Raw genomic sequence first — 8,775 nt, 5'->3', positions numbered from 1 at the left:
ATAGAGCAGAGGGGCTGGGAATGAGCAGCACTCAGCTGGCACTACATAGGCTTTGCTGTTCACGTCTTTTACTACATCCTTTACTGTCCTAAAAACATGGCTAAGCCCTAGCATCACCTAGCAGCATCCTTACACCTTACAGAGCCCCGTGCCTCCTTCCTGGGAAGTGCCAGATCTTCCTTTGCCACCCATAAACTACCTCCTGTCCCACTGAGAGCTTTACAGGGCAACTACCAGCCCCACAGCCAAATAACACCTTCCTCACACAGCTCCTTTGGTGCTCTCTTTACAACCACAGATTCACAAAATATTCATTTTTCTTATGCCTCTTCCTCCTTTCTACTGATCCTGTCCCTCCCCATCTGCTAATATCCTCTCTCCCCATCTTGTTTTCTATTCTCTGTTGCTCCCCAAATTGTCTTTTTCTTTGGGTCCTATTTTTTCTGGTTAACAAAAAAAAAAATAGAATGAGTCCAGAAGCTTTGTGATTTTTGTTTTCAAGCACACATTTTGTTTTGATAAACTGCATTGTTTTGTCTATAGAAAAGTATTAACTGCTTACATCTATTTTCTCAAAGACCGCACATGAATATTAAAAGGGATTTATTCCTACAATGGCTTCGGGCAGTTGAGTAATCCATTATAGGCTGTCATATCACACTGTGGTAATGTGAAAAGCTGGGAGTCCCTCCAATAATATTTATTAGCAATACAGGCACATTTTCACTTTATGTTTTTTTCTCCCCTTCCCGTGATAAGTTCACGTATAAAAATATTCATTAGTTTCTTTAAGCTGTTGCTTGATTTTAATTATGATGGTGATAATGATGATTTAAAACAATAAGTGAATTTCACACAAATGATACTGACCTGGTTTATTGCATTTATTTTAATATGTACCAGAATGTTCAATTTAAGGCCTGCAGGCCACCTGGATGGTTCATTTGGCCGGTGTTTCCTTCCCTCCCACCTCCTGTCCAGGGTCTCCTGTGGCCCTGCAATGGAGAAGCCCACAGGAGTGGGTTGTAGGGCTGTGGAACCCACATCTGCTTTGGGCATAGGGCAAAGGGGGATAGGAGGGTGGGGAAAGGCTTTTCTCCTTCCCCCTCAACACCAAAGCTGTGCAACAGTGATGAGTGAGAGCAGGGTGAGGCTTTAACCTCACCTTCTGCCTCCTGTCCTCACATGAGCTGCTCTGCAGTCATTTTATTTGCCTTTCTCTTGACTTCTTCCACAGGAAAATTCAACCTTTCTCCTACCTCCCCCATCTGAGTCTGAGCTTTTCCTTGCTGTAATTCTTTGGTGGCAGCACCTGGTCTTCAGCTATGAACCAGAGCTGGAGCTCAGCAGTGGTGTCTGCACCGACGAACACTGAGACACTGCAGAAACTCTGTTGTGTTATCAGGCTGATCCCCCAGGTAGGTGCTAAGCCATGAGGATGGGCTCCCTGAACTGCTTTGTAATTTCCCTGTGGGGCCAGCCAAGAGTCCAGTGAGCACAGCAGCTGCAGTGACACAGACTTTCTTTCCACTGGGACCCAAGCCAAGACTGGTTCCTTATTTCACTGAGGCTGAGTTGCTGCCAGAGGCTAATGAATGGTGGTCAACAATGAACTGACCTTCTCATGAACTCACGATCCCAAGGTGAACAGCTCCATTTATCCAGAGCCCAATACTGCCAATCAGCTTTTCTACATTCACCTTCAATTGGATCTGACGAGGAGGGCAGTCTGTGAGTGGTTTTGCTGATCTTGGATGGATGTAGCACATGGAGAAAACACTTGCCTCCATCTCTTGCTCCTGATTATACACACGACCCAAGCAGAGCATGACCTGCTGACAAACACATCCTGGAGACAGACAATATGAGAAGTCCACATCATCCTCTATGACACTGTGCTGTTACACTGGACTAGGTGTCACGACCTTGGAAGCAGCCTGAGGGGAAAAAAGAGAAAAAAGGTTTTCTCCAGAAAATTCTATCTTGATTGAACTGTGCGGCTGAGACAGTGGGGTAATCCACATCAGCTTTGATGAGTGAGGAACAGTAATGGGGTTGTGTAAAATGTTCATTAGTCCCCTTGGGTCACACTTGGCTTTGCAACACCTTCAGAGTCATTTTTACTGGGCATGTGTGTGGAGAGTGGCTCAAGAATGGGTGGGGTGGGAGCATCAGTGTTGGCCTCTGTCTTGCCCTTACTCCACCCTTCTCCTATAGTTCACCACTGTGTCTCCCGTCCCCTCAGCTGTCACTCCCTGTTTTGTGGGTAAAAGCTGCTTTGAGATTTTGCCAGAGCGAGTCAGCTTGTGTTTGCACATGGCCACATGTGGGACCAACATCTGCAAGTGGAGCTGGGCTTGTGTATGGATGCAGATGGTCCACGGTGTGAGTGGGAGGATGGGAGTGTGCACTAAAACCACAAGGCTCACCTCCATGGCCTCTTTGCAATTCATCCTGCAGCCAGAGCTCCCCGGCCTACACTTGTGACATAATGATTGTCTCCACAGCAACCAATTATGATGATATAAATAAACCCTCTACGATACTATTGCACTGCATGGAGGAGAGATGGAAAGTGGTGAACAACAGGATGGGGCTGGGGGACAAGAAATAGTTGTGTAGATAGTCAAAGATAACTCTAGCTGGCCATGAAGGTACTAATGAGCCTAAATGATATGCAAACAAATGGTATTTTCAAGATCCTTGTTTCTTACTAGCAATAATTAAGAGCTCCCATTCCATCTCCAGTTAATTCTCCTGAGGAAGCACCTTATGGCCCAAATAGCAGCGTTCAAACTTGGACATCAAACCTAGGTTTCTCTTTTCTTGATGGGCTAACAGCAAAATCTGCCTGAAACTGGTGGACAAGACATCTGTTCTCCTGCCTTTTGTGAAGATTTATTTATAAGAATGCCCTGTCTTTGGCTCAATATTGAAGTTTTGAAGATATTGATCACCTTACACACACTGAGTGGTTTGGAAAGGAGATGTCTTTGTTCCTCAGTTTATCTTTGAACGTTTATATATTGCTCTGTGGTTGGAAGGGGGTGCTGCTATGGGGCCTTTCTGTGGGCATTCTGAGGATGAGGGTCATGGAGCCCCTGAAAATGTCCTCAGGGGATGCAGAAGAGAAGTGGAAACTTTCCTTTGGTCCTCATTCCTCCATGTGAAGTGAGATTCTGCATCCCCTGTGTCCCTGATCTCAGCATCCTCTGTTTGCTCTTTGCTCATCGCATTGGTCTCCAGCCCTTGCCAGGTGAAACCTCTCCACCTTGGTTTGCTGGTGGTGGCTGGTACCCTGCCTGTCCCTGCAACCCTGCCTGCACCTGAGTGGCTGCAGGAATCTCACTGGAATCAATATACACATCTCTTTTGCTTGTTGGATGGTTGCAGAGGATTTCAGTCTCCTGCCCTCTCTGTAAAACCTGGCACAGAGTTTTTTTGGCTCCCCTCCCTCCCCCAGCATGGTGCTCATTGAACTTCCCATAACTCCCAGACTGGGCTGGAAGTTGTGTTTTCCCTTGCTGTGGTAATGATACAATCCCACCATGAAGTGGCCACGCCAGTTCAGTTGTTATCCAGCTTTACTTGGATTCATCCCAACAGTGGGGACCTTTTCCCCAAGACCTCAGGAACACTTTGAAACCTGAGGTCAGGGACCCTCACCCCAGCATGGGTGCCAGCCTGGGCACATCATATATCACAGGGGCAGTAGCCAAGTGAGAGAGCTCTTCCCCCAGCCAGCTGCAAAGGACTCATTAGCCAGCAGCTATTTAGACAGTGGCACTGCAGTAACTCTCAGTCGGAAAAGGCTGATTTGTGGCAGCTCCCTGTTCACACTGAGACTGCACTGATCAGGAATATAAATACTGCTAATCCTCTGCGTTAATACCAGCAGCTTTGATCATCTTTCCCCATTATCACTCCCTTGCTGTTAATGAAAGTGATAACCATGGGGGAGATGGGTAGGGGGACTGGACTAATCAGTTTGCAGTTAGCAGTGCTGTAAGTAAACTGACAGGTCTGGAGACCAGGAAGCTGAGGGAACCCTGGAGAAGTGGTGTTAAATAAACACTTTTTTTTCATTCAGGATGGAAAAATGAGACACCCAAGGCAACCTGCCCTTAATGACAACGGTCCTGGACTACAAGGAGGAGCCCAAGATTAAATTTCTAGCAGGAACTTGCTACCAGGGCATGTTTCTCTTTCATCTGAAGCAGTTGGCTGGGTGGCTTCCAAGTTTATTTGAGTTGGTAGGAAAGAGGCAGGGAGAGCACTGTGTTTCCAAAGAGTAAAATAGGTATTTTTGGGTTTCTGCTCCTTCCATCTCCTTCAGGTTCACACATGCCCTGAGCTCTCTTGTTCTATTGTGTCTAACTATTCTATTGGAGTCTTAACTACAGAAGTCGTGCCCAAGCTTTGGAGAGACTTTTCTTAGGAGAGGAGTGGAGACAATGTATTTCCCTATGTGGATCCCTACTGATAGCTCAGGCAGACTGGGCAAAACAGATAGTGATTGATAGTATTTGCTTATGATGGTTCCTGATGGCATTTTGAAGAAGAATGGGGAGGATAAATAATTTGCTCGCCAGAATCTTAGCTTTTGAACGAGATAATTGAGTCTCTTGCCTTCATATTGAAAAGATAAATGTGCCTTGAGAATGGCCAATTGTGTCTGATTGTGTCTGCAGAGAGCCCGAGAATAAAGAAAAGCAGGTGCATCACTTGCAGATTAGTTACCAACTTCCCTGATAAGCATTTAAGTGGCCACATTATTAACCAGCCACTGCAGGGCTGGAAGGGCAGGGACATCCCTGGCACAGAAGTGCAAAGGATCTATAGGAAATGGCACCTTATTCAGGTTATGAGGGTCCCACTTAGAGCTGGATATTGAGCAGAACCTGGAAGAGCACCAACAATCTTTGGGTTTGGACTGGCTGTGATTGATAGCAAGGCTGAGAGAGGAATACAGGGATCCCTGGATGCAGATGTGGAGGAATCATGTCAAGTGTCTGAGGTACTGGGGCAGAGTGAGTGAAGAGTGGAGCAGGACAGCTCCTATGAACCCACCACCTCCTCCACATTCCTCACTCACGGGCCTCTTGTTTTCTTGCAGTGAAATTGGTTTCATTTGGTGTCCCCTTTTCCCCCACCAATTTTCCTGGTGCATCTTCTTGGTCTTTACTCCTGCAGAAATACTGAGCAAAGAGTACCTGCCTTTGTAGAGTCTGTTCTCTTCTTGTTTTGCCTTCAGCTTGCTTGCTTTGCCCCCTCCAATCCCCACCCTTCCCACTGTATTGCTGAAGAGTGGGATGGGGCAGATGTAGCCCTTGTGTTTTACTTTGAGACCGCTCAGTCTGAGCTCCACCAGCAGGAACACAAAGGAAGGGGGAACACCAGCTTGCCTGGCCTGAACGGGGCCAGACAGCAGCTCTGCTCCGCCCCTGCAGAGCGAAGCTGTGAAAGAACAACATCCTGCAGTTTGAGGAAGCTGTGCCCACATCCATCTATCAGTGCAAGCCTCCACGGCTGGATCAAAGCACCAGCTGGAGCCTGCCCAGTGCTCCTGTTCCTGACTGCTGCTTGCTCAGCCCCATCCGCCCAGAGCCCTTCCCCACTGTATTATTTTCACTCTCTCCTTTTTCTAGTGGCATCAAGCCCAGAGCTTTTACAGGAAAGGGCAAATGGGCTGGGACTCATTTTAGCAGCAAAAGGGAACTTGCAAGAGATTCACAAACTTCTGGATGGGGCCAGAAGGTCTCTTTTTCTGCAGCAGCTGGTTGGAGATAGCAAGAGCAAGATTCGCCTGAACCTTTGATAATTAAACTCTCAGCTGCCGAAGAGCTGGCTGCCTGGCTGCCAGATAAATGCTGTTTCCCTTGAATTAGTGTGGAGCCAAAGTGACATCCAATGGCTGGTTAGGCTCATCAAACTGGCTGTTCTCTACAGCTATCCCAGGGGATGGAGCCCAGGCAGCCATTTGCCAATGGAAAAAGGTAACTACTAATTCCAGGCACGTATCATCCTGCTGAATTTATCACATCTGCAGTTCAGGTACTTTTAGACTTCCTGATGTCATAATACTCCTTTATACAAGAGCTTTCAGGGAAAGCTCCCAAATATGCATTAGACGGAGATGTAATAAGACAGGTCCTGTATATTAAAGAGCTACTGCCAGCTCAAATTCAGTCCCAAATTTAGGGCTGAAATGAATGAACTATTATAAAGCCTGACACCATCAGAAACATTCTTGTATTACTTATTTTTTGGACAGAAGTTGGAAGAAAAATTGTGGGGGTGCTATTTCTCTAGGGGAAAGCAAGTGCCACCTGCAGGGCCTGCAGACAGGGCTGTAAAGTGACAATCGAAGAGCCAAGCAGTGATAAACATGAGCCTAGTACTGAGCCTCATCCCCCACGCTGAGAGAAATGGAAAATGCAAACAAAGAGGTAGAGTGGAGAGCAAATTGGTTTTCAAAAACTCTTCCTGTTTCAGTCATCTCAGGTACTGCTGGACACAGAGTCCCAGAAGCATGGTGGTGGTTTTTAAGTGGACAAAGTCCTCTGTGCTCCAGCTGCCTGTGTCAGGACAGCAAATTATTATTTCAAGGTCACTGATGCACTTTGTTATATGCTGGGCAGGGTCCTTGCTTGCTAAGAAAGGGCAGTTTTAAGTCAGATGGACAAGGCTAAAGAGCTGTGCAAAAGCTGACATCGAAAGAACAGACATGGACACCAGCAGTGCAGAAGTTGTTATCCCCACAGGGTGATGGGAGGGGAACAGAGCTTTGTCTGTTCCATTTAGGAGATACCTTGAATGAATCTCTTTGCTGGGTCCTGATGCTGTGAATGCCAAGAGGCCTCTGACATCAGCAAGGCATGGTGGATGGGTGGGAAGGGCAGCAAGGACTTGAGGAGCTGAGCTGTGTGTAACACAGCTCCCACAGCAAGGCCAGGGAGCAGAGAGAGGGCTCCATGCTTGGCATTAAATGATGGAGGAGCCAGGGTGGGCTGGCAGGAGAGGGCTCCTCTCTGCTCCTATTGAACATCTACTCACCAGGACTAAATGATCCACTGGCATTTAAATTGTAAATATCAATAAATCATCTGGAAGTGTGCCCGTCCCAGGCCTGATGAATGTGTGCTGGTGAGGGCTGTGCTCAGGGCCACCTGCACTGGCAGCTCCCACTGCTCAATTCCCCCACCACACACACAGAGCATGAAGGCTGCACATGAACAGATCGTGAAGGCTACTTGCACTGATATTTTCTTTGAGAAAGAGTAGAGAAAAACCCTCAGTCCAGGAAATTCAGCACTAAAACACCTGTTTCAGCACAAACCACAAGCACCCTGGTGCTGGGAACACATATTTGTCTGCAAAATCAAAACCTTTCAAAACCATGTGTCATTGACCGATCAGCCTGATTTGCTGGGCTTTTTGTTGTGAAGGCCAAGCTGGAGGTAAGAGTTTTGATTTCCTTTTTGAGCTGAGGAAGAGTTTCTTTCCCAGCAGTAGTCTGCTTGGCCACCTGTACAAAGCCTTGCAGCTCACAGCTATGCCATGAGAGCTGATTACACCTTGGCTGACCTGCCTTGACATTTAGTTGTTTAGTAGAGCCAGCTCTTTGTTTACAGTAGAGAGAGCTTGTTTGTCTGACCCTATCAGGGATTGGAAGGGCAACTAATATTGACTAATGTCAAGTGGCTGTGCTGTACAAAAATGGGGTCTCCTGAGGCCCCCCTGCCATTAGCAGTACTCACAACTGGGGCTAGCAAAGTTATAGGTTTTCATTAGCAAGAGTGTTTTTCTTAGTGAAGGACTTTGGTAGAGATCCAAACTGAAGAGCAGAAGGTAAGGATGCTTGGCAGGGCTCTTAGAGCAGAAAAACTGGCAGCAGCTGGTATTCAACACACACCAAGAGCTTAAAATGGCCATTCCTTGGTTCCTGTATCTCATTTAATTCAGGGAGCTGTTGGGGGTACCAGCAGCACTGCAAATCAAAGGTGTGACTGGCAGCTGTAGCACAATAGTTGCCATGTGCAGCATGAAAAATGAACCTGCTCATTGGATAACCAACCTTCTAAAAGAGCAGATACCCAGTCCTCTGTGTCCAGGGGATCCATGCTGAGCAACTGGCATATGAAGGCCAGCATCAGGCTCTGTTTTTGTTTAGCTAACTAATTTTAATTTCACAGCTGGGGATTCTTATTATAGCAGAAATCATTCCACATCTCTGTCACTGTGTGGTTGGGTGATGATCTGGTGTGTGGGATCTTATGTTTAGACCTCAGCTTCACTGTCTTTTCCTGGAGAGCTGAATTTCCTCTTGGTGAAAATGCCATAGCTCCATGGAAATGCAAATGCTCCAAGGGCTGTGCTGATTTACTTCAGGCAAGTTGCTGGTTCAGTTTTCTATTTTATGCTCTGGAGATATTTTTACTCTGTATCTCTACTGTGGCCTCCAAGCAAATCCAGTTTTAAAGTCCTCACCACAGGACTCTCCTAGTTACGTCCCTTGATTGAAATCACAATTGCTTGTGGTGCTACAAGGTTTTCCCACCATAGGTGATTTTGAGGTTAACTCTCCCAGAACATGGTGTGCAGTTGTGAGAAATCTTAGCCACCCCTTTTGGCTTTTATCAGTCCTTTTCCAAGTATATAATGGCTTTATTTCTCCAGGATAGAAAGACACCCATCTGATTTGTCTGGAAAAGCATTCAACCAAGATAAAGCACAAAAAAATACCCAGAAAAGTCTGACCTTCTCCTGGCCAGT

General features: G+C 46.6%; 1 long non-coding RNA gene across 1 annotated transcript; it reads left to right on the top strand.

Moving 5' to 3' along the window:
• The first annotated feature begins 2,568 nt into the window (after positions 1 to 2,568).
• On the top strand, positions 2,569 to 4,187 carry LOC128813699 (uncharacterized). Its single transcript, XR_008439133.1, has 2 exons — positions 2,569 to 2,654; positions 4,091 to 4,187. It is a non-coding gene; the product is annotated as an uncharacterized LOC128813699 (long non-coding RNA).
• Positions 4,188 to 8,775: the final 4,588 nt, after the last annotated feature.

The sequence above is a fragment of the Vidua macroura genome, chromosome 13 (genome assembly GCF_024509145.1).
Source record: "Vidua macroura isolate BioBank_ID:100142 chromosome 13, ASM2450914v1, whole genome shotgun sequence".
NCBI lineage: Eukaryota > Metazoa > Chordata > Aves > Passeriformes > Viduidae > Vidua > Vidua macroura.
Note: the sequence above shows the minus strand (reverse complement) of the source record. Positions and strands in the feature narration are given on the sequence as shown.